Raw genomic sequence first — 25,544 nt, 5'->3', positions numbered from 1 at the left:
CCACTGTCGTTACTGGATCGACTGATGGCAGATGGTTAATTACCATAAATAGGATAGAGTCTGTTGTGGTCCTTGTGTGCATATCCTGGCATAACCAAGCAAAGTGAAGCTGTATCTAAGCATGTGAAAGCAGCTTTAGTCTTTCTGCATACACTAATTTTGACCTTTTAAATGGAAAGCTGATGGTGTCATTTTGAGCAGATGGCAATACAGTAACATTGTAAAACATCATTGATGTAATTTTAAAAAAAAGTCATATCAAGCTTTTAATGGTTTTAACATGGCATAGTACATAAGATCACCTCATGGCCCAGGTTGTAGGGTAAGTCAATGTTAGGACTAGTGCAGTGTGTTTTTTGTAATGGAAAATGTGTTATTCTACTAAACAAGAGTCAGTGTTCCCTCAGAAGTTCTTGAGTTTAATGGAATAAACAAACAAACATATATGATTTCCCCCTGGAGTTGTTTAAATTTTGTCTTTAACAAAGTAGGTTTCATCAGAACAAAGTGTTTTCATCTTGAGATCTCTGTTTTAGAACTATTCACTTACTGCTAGAATAGTGAAAATCCATTAGTTCTAAAGCTGCTCCTTTTATCAGAGTTTTAGCTAAACAAACCTAGAAAGGATAGCCTAGAGTGTTTCATTTGATAAAAATGTACTTAAATAATATTGCTGCAATCAGCTGTCAACTTCCATAACACATTGTGGAATTCAGTATGCTTGAATTATTTAACAAACGATAAAATGCTGAAAGCACATTGGTCACAGAGGGTACTGTGGATGAACTATGCAAAAATGCCACATGTGTGGATTACTCATTGACTGCAGGATATTTGCTAATGTAAACCTGACCAAGCTTGAAAGCTTGTCTCTTTCACTAACAGAAGTTAGTCCAATAAAAGATATTACCTCACCCACCTTGTCTTTCAAAGTTATAAATAATTGAGAAGTTCAATTACTCTCCTAGGACCTCATAACCCATTTGTTAGTATTTCCTCTAAATGGTTGAGAAGCCAACGCAATGGCTATTCCACTTCATTGGGATCAAAAAATATTTTAATGAAAACCAGATTACCTTCTAATTTATGAACTGGTAATTCTGTTTCTTGTATAGCATAGCAAATCCACATTTTTCAGCCATGTATACATAGTGGATCTGGATATTCATCCTAGCAATTTCATGACATATGGTGAGGACCAAAGTTCTAACACAGCCAGTCTTTGTGCCCAGCTAACTTAAAATATTCCTTCCCTTCAATGGTTCTCTGATACTGAACCAGATAAAACAGTGATTAAAAAAAAAAATAGAAAACTAACACCAAATGGCTAAATCAAGTAACCAGAGTGCTGATTTCATTGCCATGTAAATACAAACCTTTTAGAACAGGTGTATTTATTGGAGAGAGAACATTCTGAGGTTCTTAGCAGATATCTATTTAAAACTGAAGTTTCAGCAAACAGAACCCTAGTTAGTCATGAGTGCTGAGCTTCTTGAAGATCAAGGCAGACATCTGCTTAAAAATGAAAAAAATGTTATAGCCTTTTACATAAATGTTATATAGTTTATATAATATCAATGAGAGGGCAGAAAAGATTAGAGACTTTAAAATGTGGAGGGGGGAGGAATGTGAGTTTGCTCCCACCATATTACAACATCATTAACAGTCAAGGTAATGTTAATATTCTTAAGAAAGAATAGTGATTCAGATGTTTTTCAATCATATACATATACTATAAAATCTTCCACTACCTGTTATTTGAAATCACCAGTCAAATCTGAACTCATCAGGTAATCTCCAGTAATATTTGTCAAAACTTCTGGAACAAACACAGCTATCTCTAACTGAATATTCATATTAACCCTCTTGCAAAAAAACTTCTTGACAAGGGCACTTCCCAGAATGGTGAACTACAAAAGGAGAAAGCTCATTGTTGTGTTAGCCACAGAAATATGTGCTGAACACAACTGCTAACTATGCTGCAGTGAGAAAGAGGTGCATTTAGCATATATGTAAATTTAAACATATCTTTTAAATAAATTCTATGTAAGACCTTGTGATGCTGTGTGATTGGAACATGACCATTGATATTATTAATATTGCCACTGTTGGATAATTGCAACAAATTTTCTACAAAGTATAGCATGTAAAGTGTCAATGGAAAAGTTATGATTTCCTGAGTATGATTATCCTGTTTGTATGCATGTATCATATTTGTATCTGAAGTTATGAATATTGACTATGTAGCAATATTTCAAAAAAGTGTTTTCTCCTGGGGTAACACCCACCAGGTAATTTACATCCAGTCTGGCCAGCACTTTGTGAACGGACCATTCAGTTTCATGGCCCATCAAAGAACACTTAGCTCTCACAATAGGCAATAGAGGAATTTTGTCCCCACCCAGTGAGCCTTCCTGTGGACGCTTTAGCCAAAATATGAGTAAATGTCTGTTCCTATGAGTCAGCAAATCATGCAAGGGCATGTGACTAGCTCATGTGTGACCCTGGACTCCATCTTGTGCAGAGTTTTTTTTAGAAAAACTTCGAAAACTTGTGGCAAATCGGGGAAGGTCCCAGACATTTGGAAAAGAGGCAAATATAGTGTCCATCTTTAAAAGGAAGAAAGAGAATCCGGGGAACCACAGACCACATCTCAGTCCCTGGAAAAATCATGGAGCATGTCCTCAAGGAATCCATTTTGAAGCACTTAGATGAGGAAGGTGATCAGGAACAGTCAACATGGATTCACCAAGGGCAAGTCATACCTGACCAATCTGATTGCCTTCTATGATGAGATAACTGGCTCGGTGAATGTGGGGAAAGCAGTGGATGTGATATATCTTGACTTTAGCAAAGCTTTTGGTGCAGTTTTCCACAGTATTCTTGCCAGCAAGTTAAAAAAAGTATGGATTGGTTGGAAGGATTATAAGGTGAATAGAAAGCTGGCTAGATTGTCGGGCTCAACAGGTAGTGATCAACAGCTCGATGTCTAGTTGGCAGCCAGTATCAAGCGGAGTGCCCCGGGGTCAGTTCTGAAGCTAGTTTTGTTCAACATCTTCTTTAATGATCTGGATGATGGGATGGATTGCACCCTCGGCAAGTTCGCGGTTGACACTAAGCTAGGGGGAGAGGTAGATATGCTGGAGGGTAGGGATAGGGTGCAGAGTGTCCTAGACAAATTGGAGGATTGGGTCAAAAGAAATCTGATGAGGTTCAACAAGGACAAAGTGCAGAGTCCTGCACTTAGAATGGAAAAATCCCATGCACTGCTACAGGCTGGGGACCGACTGGCTAAGCAGCAGTTCTGCAGAAAATGACATGGGGATTACAGTGGACAAGAAGCTGGATATGAGTCAACAGTGTGCCCTTGTTGCCAAGAAGACTAATGGCATATTGGGCTGCATTAGTATGAGCATTGCCAGCAGATCAAGGGAAGTAATTATTCCCCTCTATTTGGCACTGGTGAAGCCCCCCCCCCCCCCACTACAGAAAGGATGTGGACAAACTGTAGAGAGTCCAGCCAGGAAAATAAAAAATTATTAGGGGTCTGGGGCATATGATTTACGAGGAGAGGCTGAGGGAACTGGGCTTCTTTAGTCTGCAGAAGAGAAGAGTGAGGTGGGATTTGATAGCAGCCTTCAACTACATGAAGGGGGATTCCAAAGAGGATGGAGCTCAGCTGTTCTCAATGGTGGCAGATGACAGAACAAGGAGCAATGGTCTCAGGTTGCAGTGGGGAATGTCTAGATTGGATATTAGGAAAAATTATTTCACTAGGAGGGTGATGAAGCACTGGAATGGGTTACCTAGGGAGGTGGGGGAAATCTCCATCCTTGGAGGTTTTTTAAGGCCAGCTTGACAAAGCCCTGGCTGGGATGATGTAGTTGGGGTTGGTCCTGCTTTGAGGAAGGGGTTGTACTAGATGACCTCCTGAGGTCTCTTCCAACCGTAATCTTATGATTCTATGAAAATGTTTTATTGAATATCAAAAAGTGCTAAAAGAAAATTATCCTTGCTTGGGGGACTAGCATTGACAGAGCAGTGTACTGTGTGTAGCTATCCCACAGTTCAGCTCGCCACCTTCTGCTGCTTGGTCTTGTGGGAAGATGGAGTGGATTGCAACACATAATGTGTCCAGGATTAATGTCCCATGATGCATTTCTTGCCGTTCTAGCATTGCATGTGCTTCCATCTTCATGGCATTTTTCAACGACCCTTGTTTGGTGTTTGCCCTGCCCTCTCTATGTGAAAGAATGGATCCTGCACAATTGTCCAATGCTCTGCTAGCTGTCAGTAACCCATCGCAAATGGCAGTACAGTTCATCATGAAGTTCCTAACTCAAAAGGATTCACAGTTGCCTGACGTGCTGTCTGACATAGATAGGAGCAACATTAGATTACTTTTGGTGTTCAGTGAATAGCTGCACATGGTGGACCATCACTTTTGGGCTCAGGAAACTAGTACTGAGTGCTGGGATATCATCATGCATGTCTGGGATGATGAGCAGTGGCTACAAAATTTTTGAATGAGGAAAGCCACTGTCTTTAAAATGCGTACGGAGCTTTCCCCTGCCCTGTGGCACAAGGACACCCAAATGAGAACTGCTGTCTTAGTGGAGAAGCACGAGGCGATCGCAGCGTGGAAGCTGGCAACTCCAGACTTCTACCAGTCAGTCGTGACTCAGTTTGCAGTCGGGAAGCTGATCATTGGGGCTGCGTTAACACAAATGTATAGAGCCATTAATTGCATCCTGCTATGAAGGACTGTGACTCTTAGCAATGTGCCTGAAATAGTGGATGGCTTTGCAGAAATGGGTTTCTCAGACTGCAGAGCAGCGATAGAGGGCACGCATATTTAAATTTTGGCACTGGACCATCTTGCGACGGAGTATATCAATAGGAAGTGGTACTTCTCTATGGTGTTGCACATGCTTGTGGATCACCACGGGCATTTCACTGACCTCAACATGGGGTGGTCTGGAAAGGTGCATGATGCAAGTATCTTCAGGAACACCGGCCTTTGCAGAAAGCTGCAAGTGGGGACTTTTTTTCCCCAGACCTGAAGATTAGTGTGGGGCATGTTGAAATGTCCATAGTGATCCTGGGAGACACGGCATACCCATTAATGCTGTGGCTCATGTACCCTTACATGGGAAACTTGGAGCACTTCAACAACAGGCTGAGTAGGTGCAGAAAGACTGTGGAATGTGTGTTTGGTAGATTAAAGGTGCATTATGGCAGGTTAGACCTCAATGAGGATAATATTCCTATGGACATAGCTGTGTGTTGTATGTTGCATAATATTTATGAAGGCAAGGGTGAAAACTTTGCTCAGGGGTGGACTGCTGATGCAGACTGTCTGGCTGCTGATTTTGAGCAGCCAGATACAGGGCCCTTAGAGAGGCACAACAGGGGGTAATTCAAATCAGGGAGGCTTTGAGGCAACACTTTGAAAAAGAGAACTGGTAATGTATATTACTATGTTTGGGACTGCATTGCTTAATGAAATCAAGTTTTGCTAGGAAGCACTTGTAATTTTTGTGGCCTAGGATTCTATGTAAGCAAATGATTAACTGCTTGCATATGTGTTGCTGCCACCAGCTATCACAATTTGCAGGATTTTTTTTTTTTTAAATACACACACACACGACTCAATCTCAGGGTTGTGGGTTCAAGCCCTATGTTGGGTGTTTGATTTGCTGCCTTAAGTGTAGTCTGAGTGGGGATTTGATAGCTGCTTTCAACTACCGGAAAGGGGGTTCCAAAGAGGATGGATCTAGACTGTTCTCAGTAGTAGCAGATGACAGAACCAGGAGTAATGGTCTCAAGTTGCAATGTGGGAGGTTTAGGTTGGATATTAGGAAAAACTTTTTCACTAGGAGGGTGGTGAAACACTGGAATGCGTTACCTAGGGAGGTGGTGGTTTTTAAGGTCAGGCTTGACAAAGCCCTGGCTGGGATGATTCAGTGGGTGTTGGTCTTGCTTTGAGCAGGGGATTGGAGTAGAGGACCTCCTGAGGTCTCTTCCAACCCTAATATTCTATTACTCTAAGGCTGGGAGGATCATGGCCACTGCTCCCAGGAGGAAATTTAGGGTAGTGGTGGTTGGAGACTCTCTTTTGAGGGGGATGGAGGCACCCATCTGTTGCCCTGACATAGCATCCTAGGAGGTATGCTGCCTGCCAGGGGCCCATCTCAGAGATGTTACGGTGTCAGGGATCATCCAGCCCTCTGACTACTACCATATACTACTCCCCTGGGATAAATTTAGTTGGGGATTGATCCTGCTTTGAGCAGGGGGTTAGACTAGATGACCTCCTGAGGTCCTTTCCAATCCTGCTAGTCTATGATTCTATGCTTCGTGGGAGAGGAGGTACCAGGGGAGGGCTGCCTTTTAGAGCCGTGTGCAAGTCCAGCTATCATTTCAAAAGGTGTCCATGGAATGGTGTTAACTGGAAAGTGAGAAATCCCAGAAAGTGGAAAGGAATACGTAGGTGGAGTTTGGGGAGGGCACGGGAAAGAATTCTGAATGTGCTGAAGAGGAGGGTGGGACACATCTGCTCAGTCTGGAGTGTTATGAGAGACTTCAGCATCTTACTTTGCTTAGTTTAACTTTAATCATCCTCTCAGTAGCATCCTTAATGAAGGCCTCATTTTCTTTTCTGTCCTGCTATTCAGTTTCTCTCCACTGCATATGCTCCCTCTTTTCTGCATCTGAGTATTACAGCAGCTCCTGGAACATGTCCTCCTTGCTCCATCTTGGGCACTTTCTTAGCTGGTGAAGGTGCTCACTGGTGTGTAGGAGGTTTCTCTGAAGGCCACATCTTCAGAAGCACAAGGACCAACACAGAAGCATGCACAGCATTGAAACAGTATAGTAAAATATGCCTCTAATAATATACTAATCACTTTCTCATTGAGCCTTGACAAGCATGTGTTGGCGAACACTCCAAGCATAGTGAGTTTACTCCAGATCGGGCCATTCTGTTCTGCTGTACTAGTTAGCTGCACAGGGAAATGTCCAGCACACAGAAACACAGCCAGCCATGTACATTTATATGTCCTCAGCCCACCTCTGCACTACACAAAGCAAAGCCACTTACCAAGGTCTCCTCTCCTGCTTCTTGTGCACTAGAGTGACTGCCGAGACTGGCTAGACACCTCTGGAGTGTAGAACAGCTACTGACTGAGTGCACCACCAGGCAACCCTGCCGTGGGCTCCACATAGCCATCTATCTCCACCTCTTCATCAGTGACTTCATCCTCTGGGTTAGGTCCACTTTCTCCTGGCTCCATCCATTCCAAAGTATCCAGGGTGCTTGTGGAGATGGGGTCACTGCTGTGGATAGCATCCAACTCTTTAGAAATGGCAGGTCTGCACTGTGTCCCACTGTGTCCCTTTTCGCACAAGCCTCGAGAAATCTGCCCATAGGTATAGAAATTCCTACTGCTGGAGTGCAGCTGGGACTGCACAGCCTCCTCTCCCCAAATACCAGCAGTGGTCCAAGTAGGAGAGCGTTTGCCACCATTGTTAGCTAGGAAGATGTTATGTGAGCTCACCATGCTGAGCAAACAGGAAGCAAAATTTAAAAAATTCCCAGGGCTTTAAAGGGAGACAGGTGATGGTTGTTTCAACTCTGCTGCCCTGCAGCCAGGTAAACTGCTGACCAGAGTGGTCAGGATGGGCACTGTGGGACACCTTTTGGAGGCCAATTAAAGCAATAAAATCAAGCACTTTGTCAACAAAAGTTTTGCCCCAAAAGCCATGCGTCTCTTATTGAGGTGGTTTTACTTTGTTTCTGGCTTGGTATATCTAATATACCAGTTTGGGGTGAGCCTGTCCCATTTCTTAGCAGTTTGTCCTGAATCTGGTATTCTCAGCTATGACCCACTAGGTCATGGTGACAGTCCTACAGAATCTTTGGGTCAGTTATGAGTTTTGTAGATGTCCCAGCATGCATCATTCTGGGATGTCACAGAAAGCAGAAAACACAGCTCCTGAATTGATGGTCCCATTAATCCAAATGGCAACAGCACAAGATGTTTGTGCAAAGACCCACATGTGGGAATTCCAGAGTAACCCCTTCTCTTTCAACCATAGCTTCAGCAAAATAAGAGACCTAGCTGGTCAATCATGGCTGCTGACCTGAGCACTTCAGTGCAAGAAGCTAGCTTCCTATTTTGCTGAAATAATGACTGAATTTAAGATAGTCCCCCAAGTAATCAGATTGGAGCAGAGGTAGGATCATTCCACCTCCCTTTGTAGAATTTGGCCCAAAGAGCCAGATGAGTGAAAAGAGCTGAAAGACATCCAAACCACCACATGTAAAGCAGACTCTTGTCTCTCTTAGCTGTCAAAAGCCTTTGAAAAGCACCTCGGGCTCAGCCTACAACTGAGGAAGCTAATCAGACCAACTTAAAGCATGTGAAAGTCATACCTATTCTCTAGTAGTCATCATCTGATGCTGTAAACTCACCAGCTACCATAAGTCTCCAACCTCCCCTTCCTGGACAAACTCATTGAAAGCATAACAGAGTGGAAACTTCAGCAACACCTGCTTCCCGTCAACATTCTACACTTTTCACTATCAGGATACAATAGCCTTCGACACAATCAATAGCAAGATGCTACTCCCTTGCATACCAAACCTCTCAGTAGTGGACAATACAGCAAGATGGTTATGCGTGCGTCTCCTCAGCTTTATCACATGTAAGACCTCTAGGAGAGGTCATGAGATATAAGCTCTCGTGCATCTATATACAGTAAAAGCTGTGTTATCTGACAGTTTACCAACCCGAAAGCTCTAGAAACAGGCATTTCTGATATCCATTAGAAGTCTGGTTGTTGCGGGGCTGGCAGCCTTCCTACCTGGCTCCGCGTGGCTCCCCAGAAACAGCAACATGTCCCTGCTGCTCCTATGCAGATGAATGGCCACAGGGCTCCGTGCGCTGCCCCGATCCAAGCTCTGGCTCCGCAGCTCCCATTGGCTGGGAGCCACAGCCAATGGAAGCTGCGGAGGAGGTGCCTGTGGGTGGAGACAGTGTGCAGAGCCACCTGGCTGCACCTCCACCCAGGAGCAGCAGGGACATGTTGCTGCTTACAGGGAGCTGCCCAAGGTGAGTGCAGCCCAGATCCAGAACCCCCAAAACCTCTCCCATGCCCCAGCCCCTCACACCCAAATTCCTTCCCTCCATTGGCAAGTATAACTTAGTTAACTGGAATTTGACTTACTGGCATCTGCCATTCCTCCAACATGCTGGATAACAAAGCTTTTACTGTATCTTTTTGCCTGAAAAGTGTAAGAAAGAAAAACACCTGATACAAGATTTTCCTTGGCAAGACAGAGAAAGATATTAAAGACTTAACTGAAACATTGCTCTCAGTCTCTGCTGAATGTCTCTGGTTTCTGAGAGGTTATTGCCCAGTTGTTAGGGTCCTAATGGTCTCTTTTGCTGCTCTCAGACATGCAGCTAGAGCTGGTGTCAGGAACTGGGTTTTCTTCCATCTTCAACTTACGAAAAGGACTTCTCTGAGAAAAGGCCACCTGAACCATAACTGCAAGTAGGACAATAGAGTAATTGGCTTAATCTGCAGCAAGGGAGATCTAGGTTAGATATTAGAAAAAACTTTCTAACTATAAGGATAGTTAGTACCAGAATAGGTTCCCATAAGAGGTTTTGGAATCCCCATGACTGGAGGTTTTTAATGAAAAGGGATGGTCTAGGTCAGTGGTGGGCAACCTGCTGCCCACAGGCTGCATGGCAGCCCATTAGGTTAATCCACTGGTGGCCCATGAGACAGTTTGTTTACGTTGACTGTCCATTTACATTGACAGTCTGCAGGCACAGCTGCCTGAAGCTCTCAGTGGCCATGGTTCACCATTCCTGGCCAATGTGAGCTGTGGGAAGCAGTGCAGGCCAACTGCCAATGGATTACCCTGATGGGCTGCAGGTTGCCCACCACTGGTCTAGGTATTGTAGCAAAGGGGCGTGGCCTCCCTCAGAGACTGATTGAGAGAGAGCCAGATGCCCCATGGGCAGAACCAGGAAGACCTCGGCCACCATGCTGGAAGCAGAAGGGTGGGACAGGAATAGGAAGCATAAGAGGCAGCTCAGTTGAGCAGAAGTCAGAGGGAGCCAGATGCTCCCAGCCCACTGCTGGAGTCAGACCACAGAAAACGAATGATATCCTGAGGACACATTCAAGATACCAGAACCGCCAAACACACCAAATGCTGAGGAGCTGCTGGGATGACCACTGGCAGCGTACCCCTAGGAGATGAAGGGCAACCCTGTGTTCAGGTACAGCCTGAAGGGAGGGTAGGAAATGGCACAGGGGGAGCCAACTCCTGTCTGGCTTTGTTGCTGGCTGACTCTAGGTCAGTGTGTTGTGACTGAATCCCTGCTGACCCAGTGGCAGACCGCTCTGCTACTGTTAGGGCTCTGGGCTGGATGAGGTGGAGTTGGGTGGGCCCACATCCCCCTACCCTCTGCCACCCCACCCTTGGGGTGGTAGCCTCCTCACCTTAGGCCAGAAGACTTGGGCTAGTCTGCTGCCAATGAGCTAGGACCATAGATTGTTTTCTTGGGGCTCAAACCCGACCCAACCCCTAGACCATTGGCTTGGGGCTCAACCCCTCCCCGAGCCCTAAACTCTGTGTGGTGCCCCATCCTGGCTGAGGGCCAGGGCCCCTGAACTATTTGCAGCTACCCTGCCTATAGAGTTGGAGCCAGAGACTGCTCACTTCCCCCTTGCCAAGACTGTTTCATGAGTGTAACAGCAAAGGGGCATGGCCTCCTTCAGAGAAGGACAGTGAGGGAAAGCCATATCTGTCTACACAGCTAGATGTGGTGGAGAATGCGGGCATCATCTGCCTGCTGACAAAAAGGGGGACCACACTCATTGTTGATCCAGCAATAGCTGGAAGTCACCATGGATCTAGAGAAGTTGCTCAAATGGTGGGTGGAGAGTTAACGGCAACAAGCTGCCCAGCTCCAGCAGCAACAGCAAATGCTACAAACCCTGGGGGCCCAGCAGCAGCAGCTCATATGGCAGCTGGCAGCCCAGCAGGAGGGGGAACAGCAGCAGTATGTTCAGCAACTGGCCACTTTACTGCCTGGCACTTCTGGCACCACTACCACAGGTGCAGTGGTGCCAGCGACCCTCTTGATGCTGCTTTGCCTGATGGAACTGGGCCCCAAAGACAATCCAGAGGCATTCTTAACTACATTTGAATGTATCACTTTGGCTGCAGGTTGGGACCCGACTCAGTGGGCCACTAAGCTGGCCCCTTTGTGATGGGTTAGAAGAGACCTCAGGAGGTCATCTACTCCAACCCCCTGTTCAAAGAAGGGCACACCCAAACTAAATCATCCCAGCGAGGGCTTTGTCAAGCTGGGCCTTAGAAACCTCTAAGGATGGAGGTTCCACCACTTCCCAAAGTAACCCATTCTAGTGCTTCACCACCCTCCTAATGAAATAATTTTTCCCAATATCCAATCTAGACCTCCCCCACTGCAACCTGAGACCATTGCTTCTTGTTCCGTCATCTGGCAATACTGAGAACAACTGAGCTCCAGCCTCTTTGGATCCCCTTCATGTAGTTGAAGGCTGCCATCAAATCCCCCCTCACTTCTCTTCTGCAGACTAAAGAAGCCCAGTTCCCTGAGCCTCTCCTCCTAAGTCATGTTCTTCACCCCCTAATTTTCATTGTCCTCCATTGGACTCTCCAATTTCTCCACATCCTCTGTTGTGGGAGGCCCAAAACTGGATGCAATCCTCCAGGTGTGGCCTCACCAGTGCCAAATAGAGGGGGAATAACCACTTCCCTCAATCTGTTGACAATGCTCCTACTAATGCAGCCCAATATGCAGTTAGCCTTCTTGGCAACAAGGCCACACTGTTGACTCGTATCCAGCTTCTCATCTAAATCCCCAGGTCCTTTTCTGCAGAACTGCTGCTTAGCCAGTCTGTCCCCAGCCTGTAGCAGTGCATGGGATTCTTCCATCCCAAGTGCAGGACTTTTCTTTGTTGAACCTCAGATTTTTTGGCCCAATCCTCCAATTTGTTGAGGTCACTCTGGACCCTATCCCTACCCTCCAGCATATCTACCTCTCACCCCAACTTAGTGTCATCTGCAAACTTGCTGAGGGTGCAATCCATCCCATCATCCATATTATTAAAGATGATGTTGAACAAAATTGGCCCCAGGACCGACCCTGGAGCACTCCACTTGATATCAGCTGCCAATTAGACATCGATCACTACACTTTGAGCCTATCTAGCCAGCTTTCTATCCACCTTATAGTCCATTCATCCAATCCATAGTTCTTTAACTTGCTGGCAAGAATACTGTGGGAGACTATCAAAAGCTTTGCTAAAGTCAAGGTATATCACATCCACCACTTTCCCCATATCCACAGAGCCAGTTCTCATCATAGAAGGCAATCAGTTTGGTCAGGCATGACTTGCCCTTTGTGAATCCATGTTAACTGTTCCTGATCACTTTCCTCTCCTCCAAATGCTTCAAAATAGATTCCTTGAGGACCTGCTCCATGATTTTTCCCAGGGACCGAGGTGAGGCTGACCAGTCTGTAGTTCTCTGGATCCTCTTTCTTCCCTTTATTTCTTTTTAAAAGATGGGCACTATATTTTCCTTTTTTGAATCATCCGGGACCTCTCCCGATTGTCACAAGTTTTCAAAGATAATGGCCAATGGCTCTGCAATCGCATCAGCCAACTCCCTCAGCATCCTCAGATGCATTAGATCCAGACCCATGTCCAGCTTTTCTAAATAGTCCTTTCACCACTGAGGGCTGCTCTCCTCCTCCCATACTGTGCTGCCCAGTGCAGCAGTCTGGAAGCTGACCTTGTCTGTGAAGCCTGAGGCAAAAAACACACAACACAATAACCCCCCTCTCCCTCCCCCCCCCCCCCCCACACAAAGTACGTAACTTTTTCCACATCTGTCACTAGGTTGCCTCCCCCATTCAGTAAACGTTCCACTTTGCCTGACCTTCTTGTTGCTAACATACCTGTAGAAACCCTTCTTGTTACTCTTCACATCCCTTGCTAGCTGCAATTCCAGTTGTGCTTTGGCCTTCCTGATTATATCTCTGCATGCTTGAGCACTATTTTTGTACTCCTTCCTAGTCATCTGTCCAAGTTTCCACTTCTTGTAATCTTCCTTTGTGTTTAAGATCAAAGATTTCTTTTAAGCTAAGCTGGTCGCCTGCCATATTTACTCTTCTTTCTGCACATTGGGATAGTTTATTCCTGTGCCCTCAATATGGCTTCTTTAAAATACAGTCAGCTCTCCTGGACTCCTTTCCCCCCCCCCCCCATTCGCCTCACAGGGGACCTTGCCCATCAGTTCCCTGAGGGAATCAAAGTCTGCTTTTCTGAAGTCCAGGGTCCATATTCTGCTGCTCTCCTTTTTTCAGGATCCTGAACTCAATCATCTCATGATCACTGCTGCCCAGGTTGCCACCCACTTCTACTTCTGCTACCAATTCTTCCCTGTTTGTGAGCAGCAGGTCAAGAGGAACATGCCCGGTTCCTCCAGCACTTGCACCAGGAAGTTGTCCCCAACACTCTCCAAAAGCTGCCTGGATTGTTTGTGCACTGCTGTATTGCTCTCCCAGCAAATGTCTTCTCCACCTTTTCTCTTGCCTGTCCTTCCTGACTAGTTTATACCCATCCATGACAGTGCTCCAGTCATGTGAGTTATCCCACCAAGTTGCTGTTATTCCAATCATAGTTCCTTGACTATACCAGGACTTCAGATTCTTTCTGCTCATTTCCCAGGCTTCTTGCATTTGTGTACAGGCACCTAAGATAACTAGCTGATTGCCCTACTTTCTCAGTAGGGATCAGGAGGCCTCCTCTGTTACACCCTCCTCCTTATGTTTCCTCCTGGTATCACACCTGCCCACTTACCTCTGGGCTTAGGTCACCATCTCCTGGCAAACCTAGTTTAAAGCCCTCCTCACTAGGTTAGCAAGCCTGCCTGCAAAGATGCTCTTCCCTCTTAGTTAGGTGGATTCCCATCTCTTCCTAGCAATTCTTTCTGGAACAACATCCCATGGTTGAGGAATTCAAAGCCCTCTCTCTGATTCCACCTGCATAACCATGCATTTTCCTCCACTATTCAATGGTCCCTACAAAGGCCTTTTCCTTCAACAGGGAAGATGGAAGAGAACATGACTTGCACCTCAAACTCCTTTATCCTTTTTCCCCAGAGCCACATAGTCTGCAGTGACTCACTGAAGGTCATTCTTGGCAGTATAATTGGTTCCCATGTGGAGAAGTAGAAAGGGATAGCCGTCTGAGGGCTTGATCAGTCTCGGCAGGCACTCTTTCACATCCTGAATTCTAGCTCCAGGCAAGCAGCACACTTAGAGTTTCCCGGTCTGGACAGCAGATGGATAACTCCATCCCTTAAGAGGGAGGCTGCGACACATCTCCTCCTCTTGGGAGTGGTGGTCATGGAACCCCCATACCTAGGATAATGCATCCCTTGCCTTCTGGTCGATGGGGTCTCCTTCTGATCCCTTCCCTCAGATGACTCTTCCAAACCACTCTCCACCAGAGTACCTGTGCCAAGATCCTGAAAACAGTTTCTTACGTCTATCTGCACTGGGGATACATGGGTTCTCCTGTCTTCTTTTGGAGGTCACATGCTGCCAGTTTTCTTCCCCATTCAGCACTGCCCTCTCCGATTCTTCAGTATGCTGTGGCTGCAGTACGAAATGCTGACTTCTATGCAGAAAGTCAGCATTTTCCCTGATGCAACACCGGGTTGATACTTGAGTCCTTGAACCTTCTCCTCCAATATGGCGACCAGCTTGCACTTAGAACAGATTTCATCTGTACAATCTGGGAGAAAGACAAACATGGCACATTCTGTGCAGGTCACAACAGCTGATTGCTCACTATCCATAATATCTTGTTTCAGAGTAGCAGCTGTGTTAGTCTGTATTCGCAAAAAGAAGAGGAGTACTTGTGGCACCTTAGAGACTAACACATTTATTAGAGCATAAGCTTTTGTGAGCTACAGCTCACTTCATCGAATGCATTTGGTGGAAAATACAGAGGGGAGATTGTGTGTGTGTGTGTGTGTGTGTGTGTGTGTGTGTGTGTGTGTGTGTGTGTGTGTGTGTATATATATATCACACACACAGAGAACATGAAACAATGGGTTTATCATACACACTGTAAGGAGAGTGATCACTTAAGATAAGCCATCACCAGCAGCGGGGGGGGGGGGGAAAAGGAGGAAAACCTGTCATGGTGACAAGCAAGGTAGGCTATTTCCAGCAGTTAACAAGAATACCAATCTGAAGCAAATACTCACCAGCAACCACACAACAGAACCACCAACCCAGGAACCTATCCTTGCAACAAAGCCCGTTGCCAACTCTGTCCACATATCTATTCAGGGGACACCATCATAGGGCCTAATCACATCAGCCACACTATCAGAGGTTTGTTCACCTGCACATCTACCAATGTGATATATGCCATCATGTGCCAGCAATGCCCCTCTGCATTGTACATTGGTCAAACTGGACAGTCTCTACGTAAAAGATTAAATGGACACAAATCAGACGTCAAGAATTATAACATTCAAAACCCAGTTGGAGAACACTTCAATCTCTCCGGTCACTCGATTACAGACCTAAGAGTGGCTATCCTTCAACAAAAAAAGCTTCAAAAAAAGAGACTCCAATGAGAGACTGCTGAATTGGAATTAATTTGCAACTGGATACAATTAATTTAGGCTTGAATAGAGACTGGGAATGGATGAGTCATTACACAAAGTAAAACTATTTCTCCCCCCACCCCATCCCCCACTGTTCCTCTGATATTCTTGTTAACTGCTGGAAATAGCCTACCTTGCTTGTCACCATGAAAGGTTTTCCTCCTTTTCCCCCCCTGCTGCTGGTGGTGGCTTATCTTAAGTGATCACTCTCCTTACAGTGTGCATGATAAACCCATTGTTTCATGTTCTCTGTGTGTGTATATATATCAATCTCCCCTCTGTATTTTCCACCAAATGCATCCGATGAAGTGAGCTGTAGCTCATGAAAGCTTATGCTCAAATAAATTTGTTAGTCTCTAAGGTGCCACAAGTACTCCTTTTCTTTTTGCATAATATCTTGCTCACTATCCATAATATCTTCCTTCTAACAGCCACTGCACATGTTATATTTACTGCTCACAGAAGCCTGAAAGGCAAAAAAATCCCCCCCCAGGCAAACTCCCTCTGTTCGCTGCTCCTCTGTTCGCTGCTCACTCAGTTCTCAACTGGATGCTTTTTTTATAAGGCTGCTGGCTTGAAGCAGCTAGCCCAGCTCAAAACCTTTGCGCCAATCAACCACTCAAGGCCCACCTGGAACAAAGCACTCCCATAGAATCATAGAATCATAGAATATCAGGGTTGGAAGGGACCCCAGAAGGTCATCTAGTCCAACCCCCTGCTCAAAGCAGGACCAAGTCCCAGTTAAATCATCCTAGCCAGGGCTTTGTCAAGCCTGACCTTAAAAACCTCTAAGGAAGGAGATTCTACCACCTCCCTAGGTAATGCATTCCAGTGTTTCACCACCCTCTTAGTGAAAAAGTTTTTCCTAATATCCAATCTAAACCTCCCCCATTGCAACTTGAGACCATTACTCCTCGTTCTGTCATCTGCTACCATTGAGAACAGTCTAGAGCCATCCTCTTTGAAACCCCCTTTCAGGTAGTTGAAAGCAGCTATCAAATCCCCCCTCATTCTTCTCTTCTGCAGACTAAACAATCGCAGCTCCCTCAGCCTCTCCTCGTAAGTCATGTGCTCTAGACCCCTAATCATTTTTGTTGCCCTTCGCTGTACTCTTTCCAATTTATCCACATCCTTCTTGTAGTGTGGGGCCCAAAACTGGACACAGTACTCCAGATGAGGCCTCACCAGTGTCGAATAGAGGGGAACGATCACGTCCCTCGATCTGCTCGCTATGCCCCTACTTATACATCCCAAAATGCCATTGGCCTTCTTGGCAACAAGGGCACACTGCTGACTCATATCCAGCTTCTCGTCCACTGTCACCCCTAGGTCCTTTTCCGCAGAACTGCTGCCGAGCCATTCGGTCCCTAGTCTGTAGCGGTGCATTGGATTCTTCCATCCTAAGTGCAGGACCCTGCACTTATCCTTATTGAACCTCATTAGATTTCTTTTGGCCCAATCCTCCAATTTGTCTAGGTCCTTCTGTATCCTATCCCTCCCCTCCAGCGTATCTACCACTCCTCCCAGTTTAGTATCATCCGCAAATTTGCTGAGAGTGCAATCCACACCATCCTCCAGATCATTTATGAAGATATTGAACAAAACGGGCCCCAGGACCGACCCCTGGGGCACTCCACTTGACACCGGCTGCCAACTAGACATGGAGCCATTGATCACTACCCGTTGAGCCCGACAATCTAGCCAGCTTTCTACCCACCTTATAGTGCATTCATCCAGCCCATACTTCCTTAACTTGCTGACAAGAATGCTGTGGGAGACCGTGTCAAAAGCTTTGCTAAAGTCAAGAAACAATACATCCACTGCTTTCCCTTCATCCACAGAACCAGTAATCTCATCATAAAAGGCGATTAGATTAGTCAGGCATGACCTTCCCTTGGTGAATCCATGCTGACTGTTCCTGATGACTTTCCTCTCCTCTAAGTGCTTCAGGATTGATTCTTTGAGGACCTGCTCCATGATTTTTCCAGGGACTGAGGTGAGGCTGACTGGCCTGTAGTTCCCAGGATCCTCCTTCTTCCCTTTTTTAAAGATGGGCACTACATTAGCCTTTTTCCAGTCATCCGGGACTTCCCCCGTTCCCAATTCACACCTTTCAAACAACCAGCCACAGGGTCAACCAACCAACCATATGGTCAAACAATCCCTGCAACTAACTCCAGTCAAACAAATGGTCACAGCAGACACTCGGATATTCATCCCACCAGCTCACAACACAGCCCCCCTAATGCAGCACTTACCATAGCTCCTTTTGGACAGTTCCTGGGCAAACTCCCTCTGTTTGCCTGTCCTCTGTTAACTGCTCACTCGGTTCACAACTGGCTCCCCAGGGTGCATTTTGGTAGCCATTGGAACCGCTGTGCCCTCTAACAATTCAGCTGAGTTGGCCCCTCTCACACTTCCCTGCTGATGATGCCAGCCAGCTTCTCCAGGCCCTGTTATCACCCAATACAACAGCAGGTGGCACCACACACCCAAATGAGTCACCTGAGTGCTTTACCTAAAGCATTCATGGACAAACAGCAGGCACCAGCCAATTTCCAGCCCCCAAGCCTTGTACCCCTACTGGAATATAAACCAAGAATTAGACCATTTTACACTGCACAGAGGTCTATGTGGTGCAAGCTCATTAAATTAGTTTGCTTCCCCCTTGATGTGGGGAAGATATGCAACAAGCCTGAGTTAACCAAGCTGAGATTTTTCCCAAACACTTCATTCAAAAACCACACCAGTTAAGATAAAACAAGTTTTAACTACAGAATAATTACTTAAAATCTATCGTAAGTGATAGATGAAGGAAGATTACCTAGCAAATAAAAATGCAAACTAAGACTAATATACTAGATAGATTGCTAATTCAAATCCTATCTTTCACTCTGATGATACAAGCAGGTTTGCAGATTCTTGAGATACAGGCTGCCTTTTCTGGGTTCCCCTCCCCCATTCCAAATTCTTTGTCTTCCAGAGGTTCTCAGGTATTGAGTTGTAGGGGAGTGAAGACAAATCATGATGTCACTCCTCATCTGTCAAATATAAAGGAAAGGGTAACTACCTTTCTATATACAGTACTATAAAATCCCTCCTGGCCAGAGGCAAAGTCCTTTTACCTGTAAAGGGTTAAGAAGCTTGGGTAACCTGGCTGGCACCTGACCCAAAATGGCCAATGAGGGGACAAGATACTTTCTAATCTGGAGGGGGGAGAAGGAAAAGGTTGTCTGTGCGATACCTCTGCCAGGAACAGATCAAGGATGCAAGCCCTCCAACTCCTGTAAATTTAGTAAATAATCTAGCTAGAAAATGTGTTAGGTTATCTTTGTTTTGGCTTGTGAAACGTGCTGGAGAAATGTTTATTCCTGTTTGTGTCTTTTTGTAACTTAAGGTTTTGCCTAGAGGGATTCTCTATGTTTTGAATCTGACTGCCTGCAAGATTATCTTCCATTCTGATCTTAGAGTTGTTATTTTTTTTGTTCTTCTAATAAAGTTCTGGTTTGAGAATCTGATTGGGTTTTTTGGGTGTTAAAAATCCAAGGCTGGTCTGTGCTCATTTTATTTATTTTCAAGCCTCCCCTGGAAAGGGGGTGTAAGGGGTTGGGGGGATATTTTGGGGAAATAGGAACTCCAAGTGGTCCTTTCCCTGTGCTTCGTCTAAATCACTTGGTGGTGGCGGCAACATACTGTTCAAAGACAAGGCAAAAAGTTTGTGCCTTGAAAGTTTTTAACCTAAGCTGGTAAAAATAAGTTTAGGGGGTCTTTCATGCAGGTCCCCACATCTGTACCCTAGAGTTCAGAGTGGGGAAGGAACCCTGACACCATCTTTTATAGGTGTGATGGGTTGGACCCCACTTCTGGGATATCACTGATCTTGCCTGCTCCATTAGCCTGGGCTCCCTCATGGTTTTGCTGAATTAGGCTCTCTGGCAGCACACACACACAGGTAGGGACGCATCAGCTGTAGAATCACAGTCACAGTATTGCTCTACAATCTTTATTTTTAAGGCACAACTCTAACTCCTTATTGCACAGTCCTATAGTTATTCTAAGCACAATTCTTAACTTAAAAGTTATAGGACATTACCAAATACTCTGTGAGAGAAGGACCTCACTAAAGGAGCTTAGTCTGAAAAAGGAAGAGACAGGTTGCTCAGGTATTGCCTCAGTTTCCCCACTCTGCACTGACTACTCAACAAGTACCACATGATTAGGGTCACGTGCTGCCCACATTCTCCACCAATTAATTACCAGATTTGCCTGCTACTTTGGGGTATGCTCATTTATTAGGGTTACTCTTCTGTGGTGGGGGGAAGGGAGTTCTGTAATTCTGTTAATGTACTGCTAGTGTCTCTTGTGTTTTTATAAGAAGCTCTACATCCCCTTTCTGCAAGTTCCCTATCAATGGAGCTATCCTGCAGGATCTAGGTTTCCCAGGGCTGGGTTCTTCCAGCCCCAGAATCAGATGAATGAACACACACACACTCTAACAGAATGCATCTGAGAGGACCGAGTTAATTAGCACTCCCAAGGTGACCTCTTATATTTCCCTGGACTCAGCAAACTGGGTCAAGCAGCACTTCCAAGCTGCCACCCTCATATGCCCCAGGTTCAGCATGTTCCTATCCCCACTTTCACGTTACAGTTATTCTGGTAGGAACCCACTTGATGAGCAAATCTCATAGGATTTTTGGGTGCTGCAGGGCTCTTTAGCTTAGGTACGAGGTGCGTTGCTGCAGAGCGATTGAAGAAGCGAAAACACACCCTTGTGGGGGTGGGGGGAGAAAGAGAGAAGCAACCAGCTCGATCATGAAAGTTATTTATTGCCAGGTAATAACCATACTGAGCCAAACAAACAAAACCATTATAATAAATCTAACTTAAATTTGGAGTATAAAAGTCAGGTTTAGAATACTATAACTCATCACACAAGTCAGGGTCAGAAGGCTATACCTAGAGAGGGAGAGAGAGCACGAGCTGGGTTCTCACCACTATGTGAAGCTGGAATCGATTGGGGGTCCCTGGTGGTGGTGGTAGCTGAGGGTCTGGAGTGCTGGAGACAGGCAGAGCCCTCAGCACGATCAGTCAGGAGAAGATGAAGTCCCAATGGTACTGATTCAGATTTTGGATCCAGGCATCAGAGCATGTATTTGAGCAGGGTAGGGTTTTTTCCTAGAGAAAAAACAGTGGTTCAATGGAGAACACTAGATTTGTTTATGGGTAAACTGATGGCTCAAGGGAATATACCAACATTGTTTTGTTCAGGCTAGACAATAGGAACTTGGAGAAAACAGCCTTCACCGCTCCCAGCAGGCTCTACCATTTTATCCGGATAGCCCTCAGACTCAACAGGGCCCTTGCAACGGCTGATGGATCACCTCCTTCAGACCCTTGTCAAGTACACTGCTGCCTACTTGGACAACGTGGTGATATACAGCTGCTGCTGGAAGGACCACCTGAACCAGGTGGCAGCTGTCCCAGAGACCCTAAGGGAAGCACTGAGAACTCCAAGAAGTGCTGGATCGGGTGGCAAGACAACCTATCTTGGTTATATCTTGGGGCAAAATATGTTATGCCCCCTAACTGGGAAGGTGCAAGCTCTCTAAAACCACCTGACCCTGTTCACTAAGAAGCAGTTCCTGGGGCTGGTAGGATACTACCAGTGCTTTGTACCCGACTTTGCCACCATTTGCTTCTCCCTTAACCAGCCTGTTCACCAAAGACCAGCCACAGTGCATCTGGTGGTCCCCCAACTGTGAGAAGGTATTCTCTGCATTGAAAGACTATCTCTGCCAAGGACTGGTGTTATATAGCCTGGCACAGCTCATTTTCCAAACAGATGCCTCATCAGTGGGACTGAGCTCTGTCCTCTCCCAAGACGTCAATGGGGAGGAACATCCAGTCCTCTTTATTAGCCAGAAGCTATTCCCGAGATCACAAAACTACTTGGTAATTGGAAAAAAAAAAAAAAAAAAGAGGTCCTAGCCATTAAATGGGCAGTAGAGGCCCTCCAATATTACCTCCTAAGGAACTCCATTGTAGTGGTAACTGACCACACACCCATGAAATGACTCCAACAAATGAAGCACATCAATGCCTGGCTGATGCGACGGTATCTGGCCTTACAGCCATTCGCCTTCACCATACAACATCGAGCTGGTAAAGAGCATGCCAACAGACACATTGTCATGATTGGGGGAAGGAGACCTGACCAGGCCCGGAGACTGGGAGCTGGGCATTGGGGGTGTAGCAAAAGGATGTGATGTCCCTCAGACCCAGACAGTGAGGGATAGCTAGACAACCCTTGGTGGGCGGAACCAAGAAGACATTGGCTGCCACACTGGAAGCAGAAGGGCAGGACAGGAATAGGAAGTGTAAGAGGTAGCCCTGCAGCTCAGTTGAGCAGGAGCTGCAGAGGGAGCCAGATGCCCCCAGCCAGCTGCTGGAGCCAGACCACGGAAGACTTGCATTGTCCTGAGGACACATTCAAGATACCAGAACTGCCGGACACCCAATGTTGAGAAGCTGCTGGGATTACCACTGGCAGTGTATCCCAGGGCGATGGAGGACAACCCCAGGGTTCAGATACAGCCTGAAGGGAGGGTAGGAAGTGGCCCAGGTGGAGCCAACTACTGTCTGGCTATATTTCTGGCTGACTCTAGATCAGGGTGTTGTGACTGGATCCCCGCTGACCCAGTGGTAGACTGCTCCACCAGTATTAGTCCCCTGGGCTGGGATACAGTGGAGTCAGGTGGGCCTATCTCCCCACCTTAGGCCAGAAGACTTAGTCTAGTTCATCAGACAGTAGACTAGACTGTTTGCTTGGTGGTCACCCCTTGCCTGAGCCCTAGACTGTTTGCTTGGGGTTCAGCCCCAACAGGAGTCCTAGACTGTGTGTGGTACTGTGCCCTGGTTGAGGGTCTGGGTCCCTGAACTATTTTCAGCTACCCTGAAACTATTTATGGCTCTACCCTGCCTACAGGGTTGGAGCCAGAGACTGCTAACTTCCCTCGTGCTTAGACTGTTTTAGGAGCGTGTCAGCAAAGGGGCGTGGCCTCCCTCAGAGGCTGAGGGTCAGGGACAGCCATATCTGCCTGTGCTCCTACACTATACTTGGTCCTGCCTCAATGCAGGGGGATAGTCTACATCAGTGGTTCCAACCTTTTTACACCCAAGATCAGTTTTTGAATTAAGGGCAATTCAGGATCTATCCTGCCCCTGCCCCTTCCCCAAGGCCCCATCTCTTCCCTGAAGATGTGCAAGCAGCTGTGTGTGGCTCTTGCCTGCAGGCACGGCCCCCTCCAGCTCACATTGGCCGGTACCTGGCCAATGGGAGTGCAGAGCCAGTGCTCAGGGCAGGGGTAGCACATGAAGCCCTGTGATCCCCCTGCCTAGAAGGCAGACCTGCTGGTGCCAGAACTGGTAGGAACTAGCTGGGCAGCACTGCCGATGGGACTTTTAATGACCCTGTTGGTGGTGCTGACCAGAGCCACCATGACCCAGTGCCTTACATTCCATGACCCAGTACTGGCTTGCAACCCGCAGTTTGAAAGCTATTTTATAGAGAACAGTTCCTCTGGCTCTTTTCTGCCTTGGCACTTGTTAAAGCTCTCCAAATTTACTTACGGCATGTTGAGTTCCCACAGCAGGGTCACTGCTTCATCCTGTGCCTGTTTGCTTACCTCAGATCATGTAAGAGCAGAGGAGTATCTGGCCACTAAACATGTCAAATAATAATAAAGTGGTCTTGGTGGTGGTTACCGCATGACAAATCTGTTATCTATGGGGATTTAGCAGAACACGGTCCTCAAATTAGACCTTTCCTTGCTGACAATCCCAATTTAATGATCAAGTCAGTCCTATTGTATGCATCTGTGAACTGCCTGTTTATGTCTTGAACATTAGTGTTGCTAATTGCAGCTATTACACTCCATTGTTATTTCACCCAATTAGCTCAAGAAATTCCTGTTCTTAAAGTGACTTGGCCTTCACAGGGTTTGTTATTGTGCAAACACAGGCAACATGCACTAGTGAAAGCTGCTCTTTGTAGTAAGGTAGTCAGTAATCTATATACTTAATACCTTGAAGTGATAATTTTCATTACTCAGCTATAATGCATTCCAACTCCTATACATTTCATCATATCACAAAGATTTTTTGAATCCCTTATCCGTTTTATGCTTTTAATTAAAGCTGTATTTTATTTATTTGCTGAGCATAAAAGACAATGGGATGGATAGGGCCAAATCACTCTTTTAGACACAAGATGCTAATTGTCTAAAGACAACAGATCATTCAAGACCAAGGGAGACTAAGGAGAATAGCAGATGCATGAATATACAAAAGTGCCTACTGTTAAGGCCACAGCTTTAAGTGTTTAAAACCACATTCCCATGTGAGATTTAAATTTATAGAAAGAACATACACAAAAGAGTCAATGTTTTATGTAAATTTCATCTGACTTCTCAGGATATTCATGATCACAACATATTTGAGCTCAGGGGAGGAGCAACTTGCTTTCCCTCTACTATGTGAAGCTAAATGTTAAAAAGTTTTGTTTGTTTTGTTTGTTGTTTTTGTACTCTGCAATAGTAAATAGAGGAGCCTATCATATCTAGGCTCTGGTTTTAAGATTGTGAGCTTAATTCTTGGCTTGCAATTCTATTGTTGGGTCCTTGCCTCAAACTGATGGGCTTAGATGTGGAGACGAAGGGGAGGAACCAAGCTAAAAATAAAGTGAAACAAAATGCTGTTTATCGCTATCAAGTAGATAACATTTTCCTAGATGCCTTAGCTGTAGCTTACTTGCAGACAGATATGACTAGTATACTTTGATTTCACAGGCAAAAATTATAATTTGCATCTTGTACTGTGTTTCTAATATTCTGATTTGCTTCTAACAGTACTGGTCACCACTGTCACAACAAAAAGAAAAGGAGTACTTGTGGCACCTTAGAGACTAACAAATTTATTAGAGCATAAGCTTTCGTGAGCTACAGCTCACTTCATCGGATGCATTTGGTGGAAAAAACAGAGGAGAGATTTAACATCAGCAATAGAAATGGGCTCCATTTTCCAATACACAACAGACAAAGAACAGCATTTCACAGCACAGGTGTAAGATGCAGATCAAAGTACTCCTTTGAGGTACTAAATGTTGTTGGATGGGTGCTGTGACAGATTCCACTTGATCCATGAAGCCACTGGGGGACAGTGGGGAGCTACTGCCTCACCGGTAGGCCTGGGTCACACCTTTCTGTCACTAGGGAATTAGCAGAGGGAGGTGTGCCGGCCAGAATCCGTGGTGCGCCCCTCAGGCGGGGGGAGTGCCGGCCAGAGTCCGTGGTGTTGTCAGGATTCTGCTACCCGAGGCGGGTTGGCCTGGGTAGGGGAATGCAGGCTCACTCAACTCCACTGGGCGTTCTAGCCCAGGGCCCTGAAAGTGGTAGGAGGAGAGGGTCCCACCACTGGGTCAGCTGACCAAATACACACTGACCAAATAGATCCACCGCACTGCGCAGTTCTGCCCCTAGGCTACTTCCTACCCAGTCTCTTGAGTGGGTCCCTCTGGTCCCTCCAGCTCATCAGGGTATTCAGCTGCTGGCAGCTCTCCTTCCATGTCAGGCTCATGCTGGCCCAAGTTACTGCCTAGCTCCTCCAGTTCCTCTGGGTATTCAGCAGCTGGCAGCCCCAGTCCTTCCTCCAGGTCAGGTTTCTCCTAATCCAGGGCCTCCCCGGCTCAGCAGGAAGGTCTGAAGGGAACAGCCAGCAGTCT

At 46.1% G+C, this 25,544-nt stretch overlaps 1 protein-coding gene and 2 long non-coding RNA genes across 3 annotated transcripts in view; 2 read left to right on the top strand and 1 right to left on the bottom strand.

Moving 5' to 3' along the window:
- Positions 1-25,544, top strand: part of LOC122459667 — a 1,177,620-nt gene that overhangs the window by 194,011 nt on the left and 958,065 nt on the right. The window lies entirely within an intron of this gene.
- The window catches only part of FOXN2 (forkhead box N2), a 245,338-nt gene that overhangs the window by 22,491 nt on the left and 197,303 nt on the right, over positions 1-25,544 (top strand). The window lies entirely within an intron of this gene.
- On the bottom strand, positions 1,378-25,486 carry LOC122459666. The gene is made up of 3 exons (XR_006280490.1): positions 25,315-25,486; positions 7,103-7,338; positions 1,378-1,512 (listed from the first exon to the last, which is right to left on the bottom strand). It is a non-coding gene; the product is annotated as an uncharacterized LOC122459666 (long non-coding RNA).

Source organism: Dermochelys coriacea, chromosome 3 (assembly GCF_009764565.3).
Source record: "Dermochelys coriacea isolate rDerCor1 chromosome 3, rDerCor1.pri.v4, whole genome shotgun sequence".
NCBI classification, from domain to species: Eukaryota; Metazoa; Chordata; order Testudines; family Dermochelyidae; genus Dermochelys; species Dermochelys coriacea.
This window is presented reverse-complemented; position numbering and strand designations above follow the sequence as displayed.